The following is a 15,323-nucleotide window of genomic DNA, read 5'->3' as shown; positions in this document are numbered from 1 at the left end:
AGTCTGGTCGGGTCTTCCCGCTAGAAGGAATATCCTTCGTTGACCGTGAGAGCTTGTCATGGGCTAAGTTGGGACACCCCTGCAGGGATTTGAACTTTCGAAAGCCGTGCCCGCGGTTATGGGCAGATGGCAATTTGTTAATGTCCGGTTGTAGAAAACCTGAAGTTGACCTTAATTAAAATACATCAACCGCGTGTGTAACCGTGATGGTCTCTTTCCGGCGGAGTCCGAGAAGTGAACACGGTGTTGGAGTTATGTTTGATGTAGGTTGTTCTAGGATCACTTCTTGATCATAGTTTCACGATCATGCTTTGCCTTCTCTTCTCGCTCTCTTTTGCGTACATGTTAGCCACCATATATGCTAGTCGCTTGCTGCAGCTCCACCTCATACCTTTACCTTACCCATAAGCTTAAATAGTCTTGATCGCGAGGGTGAGAGATTGCTGAGTCCCCGTGACTCACAAATACTTTCAAAAACCAGCTTGCAGGTGCCGTTGAACCGTGCAGATGACGCAACCAAGCTCAAGGAGGAGCTCGATGAAGATCTTGCCCTTTGTGTTGTTTTTCGTTCTAGTTGATCAGTAGTGGAGCCCAGTTGGGGTCGATCGGGGACCTTGTCGCTTTTGGGGTTTCTTCTTTTATTTTGGTTCCGTAGTCGGACCTTGATTGTATCTGGATGATGTAATGCTTTATTCATGTATTGTGTGAAGTGGCGATTGTAAGCCAACTATGTATCTCTTTCCCTTATGTATTACATGGGTTGTGTGAAGATTACCTCACTTGCGACATTGCTTTCAATGCGGTTATGCCTCTAAGTCGTGCTTCGACACGTGGGAGATATAGCCGCATCGAGGGCGTTACACAACCTTAGCTTTGAAGATCTGCAACTTCCGATTGGCCTCAGTGTTGCCTTCCATGGTGCCATTGCTTCAGAGCTAGCTTTAGCTCAGCGCATCATTGAACTGAAGCAGAAGATCGACTTTGAGAAAGCTTAGTTCAAGAAGCATATGACCAAGCTCAGCGTGCAAGAGGTCAAGAACTTCAAGATCATGCTGCACGAGCTCAAAGAAGCCTTTCTCAAGAAGCGTGAATAAGCTCAAGGTTCTCGTGAGTGCATGAAGAGCCTGGCTGACAAGTGTGTGCAAGCCTACAATGAGGCTGAGAAGCGCAAGGCCCTTGGTCGTCCTGGCATCGACCCCAGGATGGCTGCAAAGAAGAAGAAGAAGCCCGTTGTGGCCGAACCTGACGCACCAAGGCAGGAAGCACATCCCATTGTATTCCCAGCCAGCATGACTGGCTCGAAGCCAAAGGCCAGGTCAACCGCTTCAGAACTGAAGAAGACGAGGACTGCTGAGGCTGAAGCCAGAAAGAGGAAACATCCTGAAGCCTCTAATGCTACTCCCTCCAAGAAGAAGCGGAAGACCAAGAAGGAACGGGCTGCTCCCACAGAGCCCTTAGTTGTTGAACCTATCTCAATGGTTCGCCCTGCATCTACACACCAAGAGCGCCAACTGATTGTCCATGAGCCTGCTTCCCCAGAGGCTCATACAGCTGAAGACATTCCAGCAGTTGATCCCACCGCTGCTGAAGACATTGGTCACCATGACAATGTTGAAGATGATGTAGTTCTTCCTCAGATCGAGCACCAACAGGTATCATCGCCTGTGCTTACGCTTAGCGAACTCATCAGCATTGGTCGTCCTCTGACGCCAATTGCTCAGGATGCATCATGGTCTGATCACCCACAACAACAAGTCACACCACCCCGGCAGGAAGAAGAAGATGACTTTGAGGCCCAGCCAACTCCATCTCCAGAGGCGTCGCCAGCATTACGCAGGCTTCGCCAAGGACCAAGGTCTCAAGTCCCTCTTTCGAGCGTTCCAGAAGGAGAAGGGCCCCACCAATCTGTTGCACATCAAGTGTTTCCAGATGTCACTCCTACTATGAATGTCTCCGAGTCTGAGGCTAAAGCTGCTGAAGACATTCCGGCTGCATCAGCCGACGACACCCAAGAAGAAGAACATGTCCCTACTCCCCCAACTACTGAAGAAGCTGTTCTCGAGGAGAACGTGTCTGTGCCCGACCCTCCAGCTCATCAAGTGGAGGTAGAAAATCTTGAGGCTGCCACCACCAACACAAATGAAGCCAATGACGTTGTCATGGCTGAAGCAAATGTAGAGCATGCACCAATGCCAGAAGTCAATGAAGCCATTGACGCAACTGCTCCTGAAGCCTCTATTGTGCAGCCCAATGCCTCTGCCACTGCTCTTGTTCCTGCACCTGCTGCTGGTCGTCAGTTTGATTATCATGTTGAGCACAGGCCTCAGATACAAAAGCCAATGCCAAGATTGCCCAGGTTTCCAGGTCCTGCATCAGCACCTGGATCCTTTAATGTCAACGGCTTCAAAGCAGACAACACCTTCTTCGATAGCTCCAAGAACCCCTACTCAAGGGAAATAATATCTTCTGATCGGTTCTGGAGCTATCCGCAGCGAAGTTATTACTCATGCAATCTGTACAATAAAAGTCGCATCTTCCCTCATATGTGTCTTGACACCGAAGCAATAACTGGTCTGCCCTGCTTGGAAGAAGCTCTAGATTGCTTCAAAGAGGCTGGATTGTTGCCCTTCTCACCGACCAAGAGCACTAGAACAAAGAGTTGCTGCTCCAATTTTATGCCACTCTTCACATACGAGGCTACAACAGAGATCCGAAGACTTGGGTCCTTGAGTGGATGACTGGAAATGTTCATCACGAAGCCAAAGCCTTTGATATCATTGAGCTCACTGGTCTGCCCACTCCTGGAGATCTCTATGAACCTGGCTGTCAGCTTCACAGTGAAGCTATGGAGAGCATCTTTCAGAAGCCTGAACCGAACATGAGTTCATATCCTAAGGAGTTCTTTGTTGAAGACCTTGAGTATCTGCCACGGACTATCTATCACATTATAAGGCGAACTCTCTGGCCCATCAAAGGACATTCTCCACATGCAAAGCTGGAAGGTGCAATGAAGACTTTGGTCTTCTATATTCTTCACGGAAAATGCTTCAACGCACAAGACTTCTTCATCCGCCAACTTGCTGCATCAGATCTGATCTTTTTGGCTTGAAGTTCTACGCTCCATGGATAATGCGGCTGATTAAACTCCACTCAACTATCTCATATCAGCCATCTGCTCGCAATCATCGGATCTTTCTGCCTGACGTGGATATGTCCGTTGAAGCCATTTATCCACAGCCTGCCAAGGAGCCTCTTAATCTTCAGAATGTTGAGCATCAAAGTTTCTCTTAGAACATTGAAGGAGTTGAAGCAGTCACTCGCGTTTATCCTCTGGCTGGTACTACACGTGCACCTCATCGTGCCCTCACTGAAGCCACTGAAAGCACCATTGCCCAACGGCCCCAGAAGCGATCTCGTGTTCTCAATGACCGAGAGCTTCTAGTAGCTCTTCATCAGAAACAGGATAGGCATCATGACTGGCTGAAGCGCCAAATGCAAAGCCTCTTGCTGGATGTCAACCGCATTCTAAATCTTGCCACCAAGAATGCCTTTGTTGCCCATGAAACCTGTCGGTGTACATGGAAAGGGCTGACGCTTATGTGTTCTGAGGATGATCTTCAAGAGGATGGCTTCTCTGGACGTTTCAAGTTTGACTCCACACCTCCCCAAAGGACTGTGTTGCGACGAACTCCATCTCTTGAAGACTCTGAGTTCTCTTCCTCTGCGGCAACTGTGAATGTCAGAGTGATCGAGGACGAAGATGATGCCACTTCACCGCCCCCTACTTCTGCATGCATTGACACTGCTCCGAGTTCTTCTGCACCGCCGAACACCACCGACGACCTTGCTGCTTCGTCTACTCCTCATGGGAACGAGTAGATGCTCTATGTCTTCAAACATTTTTGGTCCTTACTGACAAAAGGGGGAGAAGCATATGAGTTTGTGTAAGTGCATCTACTGCCACCCCTAGTTGGTTTTGGATTATTGACGACAAACCTAGTTGAGGGACTAATGTGTTTGTGAGAATTGCAGGATAACACAGGTAGAAGTCCCTCATTGATTCGGTTTTCCTACTAGAGATGACCCCTAAAAATGTATGAAGACATTGAAGTCAAAGGTGGTATATGAAGATATTCATATTGAAGACTATGACAAGAGAAGACACCACATGAAGCCTATGGAGCTCGAAGACTTAGATCTTTCGTAGTTCTCTTTCTTCTGTGTTGAGTCATAGGAACCACCATACTGTTAAGTGGGGTCCAAGAGAACCAGTCAGAATGACTGAAGTGATGCTTAAACAAAACCTATGTCTTCGAGTGAAGACTTTGAGAGCGAATCTTGTCCAGAGTCGGGCAAGTCAGCTTTGCTTGAAGCCGAAGTAAAGTTGCCGTGTGTGTTTGAAATCTGACCGTTGGAACACGTGTCAGTTCCTTAGTGACCCAGGGTCATTTCGGACAAATCAGGTCGGGTTGCCAAGTGGCTATAAATAGCCCACCCCCTACAACCATAAACGGTTGGCTGCTCAGATTCAGAGTTCGTTTTTATCGTTTGAGAGCAACCCACCTCGAAGCCTTTGAGAGAGAATTCCTTGAGAGGATAAAGCCCTAACCACCCAGAGCCAAAGAGAATTAGGCATCACTTAAGTCTTCTTGTCTGTGTGATCTGAAGACTTATTACATTTGAAGACTGTGCATCCTCCAGCCGGTTAGGCGTCGCATTCTGAGCATCCAAGAGACATTGTGGATTGCCGGTGAACGAAGTCTGTGAAGGTTTGGGATTCTACCTTGAAGACTTACCAGAGTGATTGGGCAAGGTCTGTGTGACCTTAGCTCAAGGGGCATACGGTGAGGACTGGGTGTCCTGAGCTGCGTGTTCAGGACTGGGTGTTCGGGACTGTGTGTCCTAAGGTTTAAATACGTAGCCGCCCTAACCAGACGTACAATTGTCACAGCAACTGGAACTGGTCCAACAAATCATTGTCTTCAGAGAGTCACTGGTTTCATCTTCCCTTCCCTTTACTTATTGTTACTCCTTGTGAAGTCATTGCATGTTCGCACTATCTTTTGTCTTCACCGAGTGACTGCGTGTTCTGTGTGGCTTCACAATATCTTCCTACCTGATCCTTACTACATTGCTGCTATTAGTCATTGTGCTTTCACTCTATTGAATACTTGACTATGGCTTGCCTAGTGTAGTCTACCTTCCGCTGCAGGGTAATAGGTTTATTTCTACCGTTTGTCTTCATAACTTCCACATGTTGAAGACTTTCATAAAAATCACCTATTCACCCCCCACCCCTCTAGTCGATATAACGCACTTTCAATTGGTATCAGAGCAAGGTGCTCCCTTGTTCTATGTGATTCGGTTTAACCACCTGGAGTTTTAGCTATGTCGACTGCAGGGATAATTAAAGTCTCTGCTGCGTGTCCCGTCTTCGATGGAACTGAATATCCCTACTGGAAGAATAAGATGCGCATGAATCTTGAAGCCATTGACGTCGACCTATGGTATGTCGTCAAGAACGGCGTTCCCAAGGCTGGAGAAGGTGTCACTGCTGCTGATGTCAAGAAGTTCGTTCAACTAGACTCTACTGCCAAAAATATCATCTGTGGTCATCTGACCAAAGGACAGTATGGCCGTGTGAGTGCTTTGGAAACATCTAAGCTGGTCTGGGACTGGCTCTCCAAGGTCAATGAAGGTGTCTCAACCCAGAGAGATCAGAGAATCGGTGTCCTTCGCAACCTCTTCAACCGCTTCAAGCGAAATGACAATGAGAATGTCCAGCTCACATTTGACCGACTCACTGACATCACAAATGAGCTTCAAGCCCTCGGCGCTACTGAGATCACCAAACATGAAGTCGTCAAGACACTACTGCGATCACTTGATAGTTCGTTTGACACCCTAGCCCTGATGATTCAAGAACGTCCTGATTTCAAGACACTCGATCTGTCTGACATACTTGAGAGGCTCAACACACATGAGTTTCAGCTTTCTGAGAAAAGAGATATCTACGGTCCAAACTATGGGCGAACTCGTGCCTTGAAGGCAAAAGCTGTCTCCTCATCTGAAGAAGAATCTGACAGCAGTTTGGATGATCCTGAAGACATTGGAAGGGAACTTGCTATGCTTGTGAAGAAGTTCCAAAAATTCACCAAGAAGAAAGGTTTCAGAAAGTCTTCCCGATCAAGCTCAAGGAATGATGAAGCTTCTGCTCACGACTACAAGAAGAAAACATGTCACAAGTGCAAGAAACCTGGCCACTTCATCTCTGAGTGTCCACAGTGGGACAATGAGAACAAAAAGAAGAAGAAGAGCAAGGAATATGACTCTGACGACAAGAAGAAGAAGAAATACTCAAAGTCTTCTTCCAAGTCTTCCTCAAAGTCTTCATCACACAAGAAGAGCTCATCTGGCAAGGCACGTGCATTTGTTGGCAAGGAAATGGATTCAGAGGAGGAGTCCGCTTCTGAGGAGGCGGAGGGGGAGTCTGAGGAGGAGTCCGATTCAGGCGTCGCAAGTCTGGCTACTGCATACGTTGACAAGTCCATCTTCAACACTGAAGACAATGACTTCATCACCGACACCGATGCAAATGACATGGACTACTCCGCTTCTACCTACTGCTTCATGGCACGCGGTGCCAAGGTAAACACACGCACTACTCACTATCAAACATCTAGTGACGATGACTCTGATTGTGGTTCAAAACCCAGCTACAAAACACTTGCTAAAATTGCAACTGAACAACAGAAAGCTATGGAACATATTCAAAAACTGTTAGACAGAAACGATGATCTGTTATGTGCTGAAATGACTCGATCTGAATCCTTAATTGAAGACATAAAAAATCTTCACGTTAAGTATGAGGAACTTGAAAGTCATCATGAAACTCTCTCAACAACTCATGAAAAGCTTTCCTATGATTATCTTCAAAGGAAGCAAGATCTTGAGAAATTGAGAGCGGCTCATGAAGATCTTCAAAAGGAAAACGAGTCACTTCGCGCCAAATAGATCAGTTCCGCTCAGGAAGGATTTAACCACCATGTCTTAAATGCATTGAGCGTGATAATGCTACTTCTGTTGCTGAATGTTCTACTGCTACTACTGTTGCAATATCTTCAACTGTTGATGTGGTAACTAACCCCTCTGCTGAGGATACCACTGCTATTGCTGATGAGAATGCTAGGTTGAAGACATTGCTTGAAACAGGGATGTACAAAAGTCTTAAAGGGCATCAGACACTATGTGATATCCTCAAAAAGCAGATTCTGAACCGAAACCCGAGGAAAGAGGGTGTTGGGTTCGTAAGGAAAATGAATGCTGATGGCTCTTACTGGAAACCTGAGCAGTACCCCAAAACCACGTGGGTTGCTGCAAAGGAACTTTCAGCAGATCCATCCAATCTATCTGGCTTCACTTGTGCTAACCCCATTATCATTGATGAATCCCTTGATGCAAACTATAAACTGTTTAAGAATCAGAATGGTGAAGTGTTTGCCAGGTACATTGGTACTAACTGCAGGAATGGACCGCCTATGAAGAAGATCTGGGTTCCGAAAAGGTGTCTGGAGAATCTTCCTGTGAATGTCATCATGACACCTCACGTGAAGAAGACAAACCTCAGACCAAAGGCTTCATACAGACAAAGGACTCACCTGAGTCGCACTAACGCAAATGTTTTGCAGGGAAACCATACTCAGGCATATGAATATGAGAGCGGTTCATCAAACCGCCATGTTCATAAGACCAAGAACTATTCTACTTATTCTTATGAGTACTATTGTTCGCCTGCAAGACTGCTTGCTAGGGCTCCAAAGCCAAAGTTCTCAGATGCTGCACTTAGACTTATTGCTTCTAAGCCACCCTTGAAGATGTGGGTGGCTAAGAAAGCTTAACTCTCTTTTGCAGGGAAAGGTCTCCTGCAGAAAAACAAAATCGTCTGATGCTATTGCTGGGGACCTTAAACATCTTGTAGGGCGCAAGATCAAATGCCCGAATGGTCTTACTATGTACTTCGTTCCTGAATCGCTTGCTACTCTCCCTATTAGTCCTAATCTGGATCTAAGCTTTCATAACCCACTGGTTCGTCAAATGTTCTTGCTTCACAATGCTCTTCGTGAAGCCTATCCCCTAACTGCACTGTAGGGTAGGACACCAACGTCTTCAGAATGGATTATTGATAGTGGGTGTACAAATCACATGACTGGCAAAAGAAGCCTTCTTATGGACTCAACCTTACGTCCATCCGACAAGAGCCACATCACATTTGCTGACACTGGTAAAAGTAAGGTATTGGGTCTAGATAGAGTTGCAATCTCAAGGGATCAACACATGGATAAAGTCATGCTTGTTGAATCCCTTGGCTTCAACTTAATGTCTGTCTCAATGCTTTGTGATTTAAACATGATCGTAATATTTGGAATATATCGTTGCCTTGTTTTAACGGAATCTGACAAGTCTCTAGTATTTGAAGGGTATCGAAAAGATGATTTGTACGTGGTAGATTTCTCAGCAGGACCACAGCTTGCCATATGTCTTCTAGCAAAAGCTTCAGAATGCTGGCTCTGGCATCGGAGGCTTGGGCATGCTGGCATGAGGAACCTCCACACCCTGGCAAAGAAGAAGCATGTCATAGGCATCAAGGGCGTCAAGTTCAAGAAAGATCACTTATGTGGTGCCTGTGAGGCCGGAAAGATGACGAGGGCCAAATATCCCTCGAAGACAATCATGACCACTCCTCGACCCTTCGAACTGCTTCACATGGATATTTTCGGTCCCACTCATTACTCAACTCTTACTACTACTACTTGTCTCTATGGCTTTGTCATTGTTGATGATTATTCTAGATATACTTGGGTGCACATAATCCTCTACAAGACTGAAGTGCAGGATGTCTTCGGACGCTTCGCCAATCGAGCAATGAACAACTATGGCGCCAAGATAAAGCATATCAGAAGTGACAATAGCACTGAATTCAAGAACACTGGCCTTGATACATATCTTGATACCTTGGGCATCACACATGAATTCTCAGCCCCGTACACGCCACAGCAGAATGGGGTCGTCGAACGCAAGAACAGAACACTCATTGAGATGGCCAGAATGATGCTAGATGAATAAAAGACTCCAAGAAAATTCTGGCCTGAAGCCATTGATACTGCATGCCATACAATCAATCGTGTTTATCTTCACAAGCTTCTGAACGAGACATCTTATGAGCTCCTTACTGGCAAGAAGCCAAATGTTAGTTACTTCAGAGTATTTGGCGCCAGGTGCTGGATCAAGGACCCACATCACACCTCAAAGTTTGCACCAAAGGCACATGAGAGTTTTATGCTTGGATATGGAAAGGATTCGCACTCCTACAGAGTATTCAATCTCTTTCATTACAAAGTGGTTCAAACAGTGGATGTGCGGTTCGATGAGACCAACGGTTCACAAAGAGAGCAACTGCCAAATGTGCTAGATGAAGTTCCATCCAGTGAATCAATCAAGCTAATGGGAACTGGAGAAATTGTACCTTCTGAAGCTCATCCTGAAGAAGAACTTATCATCTCAGCACCTGATCAACATGAAGACAATGCTCAGCCTGAAGACATTCCTTGTAACAACGACAATGATCAGCAAGAGAAAAATCTTCGCCCTGTACGTCCTCGCGTCGCCAATGAAGTGCAGATTGAAAGAATAATTGATAGCAGCAATGCACCCGGTCCACTCACTCATTCAAGGGCAACTCAGCTAGCAAATTTCTGTGGGCACTTCACATTCGTCTCAATAACAGAACCCAAGAAAGTTGAAGAAGCCTTCATGGAACCTGAATGGATTCAAGCTATGCAAGACGTGCTTCAACAGTTTGAGCTGAATAATGTATGGGAACTGGTCAAGCATCCCGATCCTCGAAAGCACAACATAATAGGCACCAAATGGATATACCGCAACAAGCAAGATGAGCATGGTCAAGTTGTCAGAAACAAAGCTCGTCTCGTTGCTCAAGGATATACTCAAGTGGAAGGCATTGACTTCGATGAAACATTTTCACCTGTGGCTAGACTTGAAGCCATACGCATACTTCTGGCCTATGCAAATCATCACAACATACTTCTTTATCAAATGGATGTGAAGAGCGCCTTTCTCAATGGCAAGATTGAACAAGAAGTGTATGTTGCACAACCTCCTGGCTTTGAAGATCCAAAACATCCTGACATGGTATACAAGCTCAACAAGGCATTGTATGGCCTCAAACAAGCCCCTCGGGCCTGGTATGACACACTCAACTTCCTGAAGAGCAAAGGCTTCATACCTGGTTCTCTCGACCCCACTCTCTTCACGAAGACATATGATGGTGAACTGTTTGTGTGCCAAATATATGTGGATGACATTATCTTTGGCTACACCAATCAGAAGTACAGTGAAGAGTTTGGATATATGATGTAAGAGCAATATCAAATGTCTATGATGGGAGAGCTAAAGTTCTTTCTCGGTCTTCAAATACAACAACAACGCAACGGCATCTTCATATCTCAAGAGAAGTATCTCAAAGATTGCCTGAAGAAGTTCGGTATGCAAGACTGCAAAGGCTTCACGACACCAATGCCAGCCAAGCATCATCTAGGTCCCGACGACAATGGTAAAGAGTTTGATCAAAAGGTATACCGCTCCATGATTGGTTCTTTACTTTATCTTTGTGCATCTAGGCTAGATATTATGCTTAGTGTTTGCATGTGTGCTCGATTTCAAGCGACACCAAAGGAGTCGCATCAATTAGCTGTGAAGCGAATTCTTTGATATTTGGCTCACACCCCAACTCTAGGATTATGGTATCCAAAGGGCTCAGAGTTTGATCTGGTTGGATTCTTGGATGCTGATTATGCTGGTGACAAAGTTGATCGCAAGTCTTCATTAGGCACATGTCACTTTCTGGGACGATCACTTGTATGTTGGTCTTCAAAGAAGCAGAACTGTGTATCTCTCTCCACTGCTGAATCTGAATACATTGCTGCTGGATCTTGCTGCGCTCAGCTTCTGTGGATGAAGCAAACGCTCAAAGCCTATGGCATTCATCTGAAGCAAGTGCCACTCTACTGCGACAACGAAAGCACCATCAAGATTGCCAACAACCCAGTTCAGCACTCGAAGACAAAGCACATTGAAATTCATCATCACTTTCTCAGAGATCATGTTGTGAAGGAAGATATTGATATCATACACGTCAACACTGAAGAGCGATTGGCCGATATCTTCACCAAGCCCTTGGATGAGAAGAGATTTTGCATGTTACGGTGTGAGCTAAATATCCTGGAATCCTCAAATGTCCTGTGATCAGGCACACATCCTAACCCTTATGCATATTGATGACTTAGATGTGCAACACACGAAGTAAAGTATATCTTCAATCAATGAAGACATACATTCTAAGTGTGAATACATTAATGTGGAATTTGACTTCGGAGCGCCACGATAATTGTGCGCCGTGTCTGGGTCTAATACTTCCTATACGGTGGGTAACGCCACCACCAAATGTTCTATTTTGAAGTGTTTTCACTCATGGCGTTACCTTGCTATGTCTTCACATTTGGTTTGGCTTCAATCTCAACATGTCTTCATGATTATCTGCACTATGTTGATTATATATATACTAGTGTTCTGTCCTCCACAGCATTCACTTATAGCTATGTCTTCTTGTTGAATCTTTTGAACTAAGTGAATGTGATCGGACCCTAACCTCTCTATGCTATCTATCTCAAACTCTATCTCTCCAAATCATATGCATTCTATTGAAACTGCAGAATGTCTTCTCTGCGTCCTTGTCAGCAGAAGATACAAAGACAAACCTTAAGTCCACTTTCAATGCTCATTCCTCCACATGAAACCCGGAGAAGTAGGAACGACCACTCGACAATCCATGAGCCTGCTTTCATAGAGGCTCATGAAGCTGAAGACTTTCCAGCAGCTGATCCCATCGCTGCTGAAGACATTGGTCAACATGACCATGTAGAAGATGGTGCAGTCCTTCCTCAGCTCGAGAACAATGAACTCATCGCCATTGGTCGTCCTCTGACGCCAATCGCTCAGGATGCTTCATGGGCTGATTGCCCACAAGAGGAAGAAGACTTTGAGGCCCAGCCTACTCCAACTACATAGGCGTCGCCTGCATTGCGCAGGCTTCGCCAAGGTCCAAGGCCTCAAGTCTCTGCTGAAGACAATCCGGCTGCATCAGCCGCAGAAGAAGAAGTCCCACAAGTTGCCACTCCCCTGTCCCACCAAGAAGCAGTTCTCGAGGAGAACGTGATCGTGACCGATCCTCCTGCTCGTCAAGTGGAGGTTGAAAATCTTGAGGCTGCCACCGCCAACACCACTGAAGCCACTGACGCTGTCATGGCTGAAGCTAATGTGGAGACCTCACCAACAAAAGCACCAGAAGTCAGCGAAGCCACTGATCCCACTGCTTCTGTTCCTGCACCTGCTGCCGGTCCCCAGTTCGACTATCATGTTGAGCACAGGCCTCAGGTACAGAAGCCAATCCCAAGATTGCCCAGGTTCCCTGGTCCTGCATCAGCACATGGATCCTTCAATATCAATGGCTTCAGAGCAGACAACACATTCTTCAATAGCTACAGCAACCCCTACTCAAGGGAAAGGATATCATCTGATCGGTTCTGGAGCTATCCGCAGCGAAGCTATTACTCCTGCATTCTATACAATCAAGGTCGCATCTTCCCCCACAAGCATCTTGACATTGAAACTATAGCTGGTCTGCCTTGTCTGGAAGAAGCTCTGGATTGCTTCAAAGAAGTTGGATTGCTGCCATTCATCACTGACCAAGAGCATTGGAATGAAGAGTTGCTGCTCCAATTCTATGCCACACTTCACATCCGCGGGTATAACAGAGATTCGAAGACTTGGGTCCTGGAGTGGATGACAGGAAACATTCATCACGAAGCCAAAGCCTTTGACATCATTGAGCTCACTGGTTTGCCCACTCCTGGCGATCTCTACGAGCATGGCTGTCAGCTTCATAGTGAAGCTATTGAGAGCATCTTTCAGAAGACTGAACCTAATATGAGTCAGATGCTCAGTATGATGAAGCCATTGCACCAAGATGCTGCTTATCCCACAGAGTTTTTCGTTGAAGACCTTGAGTATCTGCCAAGAACCATTTATCACATCATAAGACGAACTCTCTGGCCAATCAAAGGACATTCTCCACACGCCAAGCTTGAAGGTGCAGTGAAGACTTTGGTCTTCTATATTCTTCATGGAAAATGCTTCAATGCACAGGACTTCTTCATTCGCCAACTTGCTGCATCAGGCTCTGATCTGTTTGGCTTGAAGTTCTACGCCCCATGGGTCATGCGGCTGATCAAACTTCACTCAACTATCTCATATCAGCCATCTGCTCGCAATCATCGGATTTTTCTGCCTGATGTGGATATGTCGATTGAAGCCATCTATCCTGAGCCTGCCAAGGAACCCCTAAGTCTTCAGAATGCAGAGCATCAAAGTTTTTCTCAGAACATTGAAGGAGTTGAAGCCGTAACTCGTGTGTATCCTTTGGCTGGCACTACACGTGCACCGCATCCTGCTCTCACTGAAGCCACTGACAGTACAACTGCTCCACGACCCAAGAAGCGCACTCGTGTTCTCAACGACCGAGAGCTTCTTGTGGCTCTTCATCAGAAACAGGATAGCCATCATGACTGGCTGAAGCGTCAGATGCAAAGCCTCTTGGTGGATGTTAATCGCATTCGCAATCTTGCCACCAAGAATGCTTTTGTTGCCCATGAAACCTCTCGCCGCACATGGAAACGGCTAACGCTGATGTGTTCTGAAGATGGTCTTCAAGAGGATGGCTTCACTGAGCAATTCAAGTTTGACTCCACACCTCCTCGAAGGGCAGTGCTGCGACGAACTCCATACCTTGAAGACTCTGAGTTCTCTTCCTCTGCTGCAACTGTGAATGCCAGAGTGATTGAGGATGAAGACGATGCTACTTCACCGCCACCTCCTTCAGCACGCTTCGACTCTGCTCCAAGCTCTTCAGCACCGCCAAACACCACCAACGACCCTGCTGCTTCACCTATTCCTCATGGGAACGAGTAGACTAGTTTGTCAACTTCAACTAGTTTGTCATCAATATATAATATATTCAGCAAATATAATATAATTTCACATATTATATTCCCCGTTGAAAACTTCAACTAGTTTGTCATCAATCACCAAAAAGGGGGAGATTGTAAGTGCATCTAGTGCCACCCCTAGTTGGTTTTGGAGTATTGACGACAAACCTAGTTGAGGGACTAATGTGTTTGTGAGAATTGCAGGATAACACAGGTAGCAGTCCCTCATTGATTCAGTTTTCCTACCAGAGATGACCCCTAAAAATGTATGAAGACATTGATGTCAAAGGTGGTATATGAAGATATTCTCATTAAAGACTATGACAAGAGAAGACATCGCATGAAGCCTATGGAGCTCGAAGACTCAGACCTTTCGTAGTTCCTTTTCTCCTTTATTGAGTCATAGGAACCACCGTACTGTTAAGTGGGGTCCAAGAGAACCAGTCAGAATGACTGAAGTGATGCTTAACGAAAATCCTATGTCTTCGAGTGAAGACTATGAGAGCGAATCTTGTTCAGAGTTGGACAAGTCAGCTTTGCTTGTAGCCCAAGTAAAGTTGCCATGTGTGTTTGAAATCTAACCGTTGGAACACGTGTCAGTTCCTTAGTGACCCAGGGTCATTTCGGACAAATCAGGTCGGGTTGCCTAGTGGCTATAAATAGCCCACCCCCTACAACCATAAACGGTTGGCTGCTCAGAGTTAAAGTACGGCTTTTGTCATTTGAGAGAAACCCACCTATAAGCCTTTGAGAGAGAATTCCTTGAGAGGATAAAGCCCTAACCACCCCGAGCCACAAAATGTTAGGCATCACTTAAGTCTTCTTGTCTGTGTGATCTGAAGACTTATTACACTTGAGGACTGTGAATCCTCCAGTCGGTTAGGCGTCGCGTTCTGAGCATCCAAGAGTCATTGTGGATCGCCGGTGAACGAAGTCTGTGATGGTTTGGAAGTCTACCTTGAAGACTTACCAGAGTGATTGGGCGAGGACTGGGTGTCCTTAGCTCAAGGGGAATAAGGTGAAGACGAGGTCTTCTGAGTTGAATCTCAGCCTCCCTAACCAGACGTATAGTTGTCACAGCAACTGGAACTGGTCCAACAAATCATTGTCTTCAACGAGTCACTGGTTTCATCCTTCCCTTCCCTTTACTTACTGTTTGTTCTTGTGAAGTCATTGTACGATAGCATCACCATTCAACTTCAC

The sequence above is a fragment of the Triticum urartu genome, chromosome 7A, assembly GCF_056163025.1.
Source record: "Triticum urartu cultivar PI428250 chromosome 7A, HENAU_Tu73, whole genome shotgun sequence".
In the NCBI taxonomy this organism is placed as follows: Eukaryota; Viridiplantae; Streptophyta; class Magnoliopsida; order Poales; family Poaceae; genus Triticum; species Triticum urartu.
The sequence above is the reverse complement of the archived record's forward strand: the minus strand, read 5'-3'. Positions refer to the sequence as shown.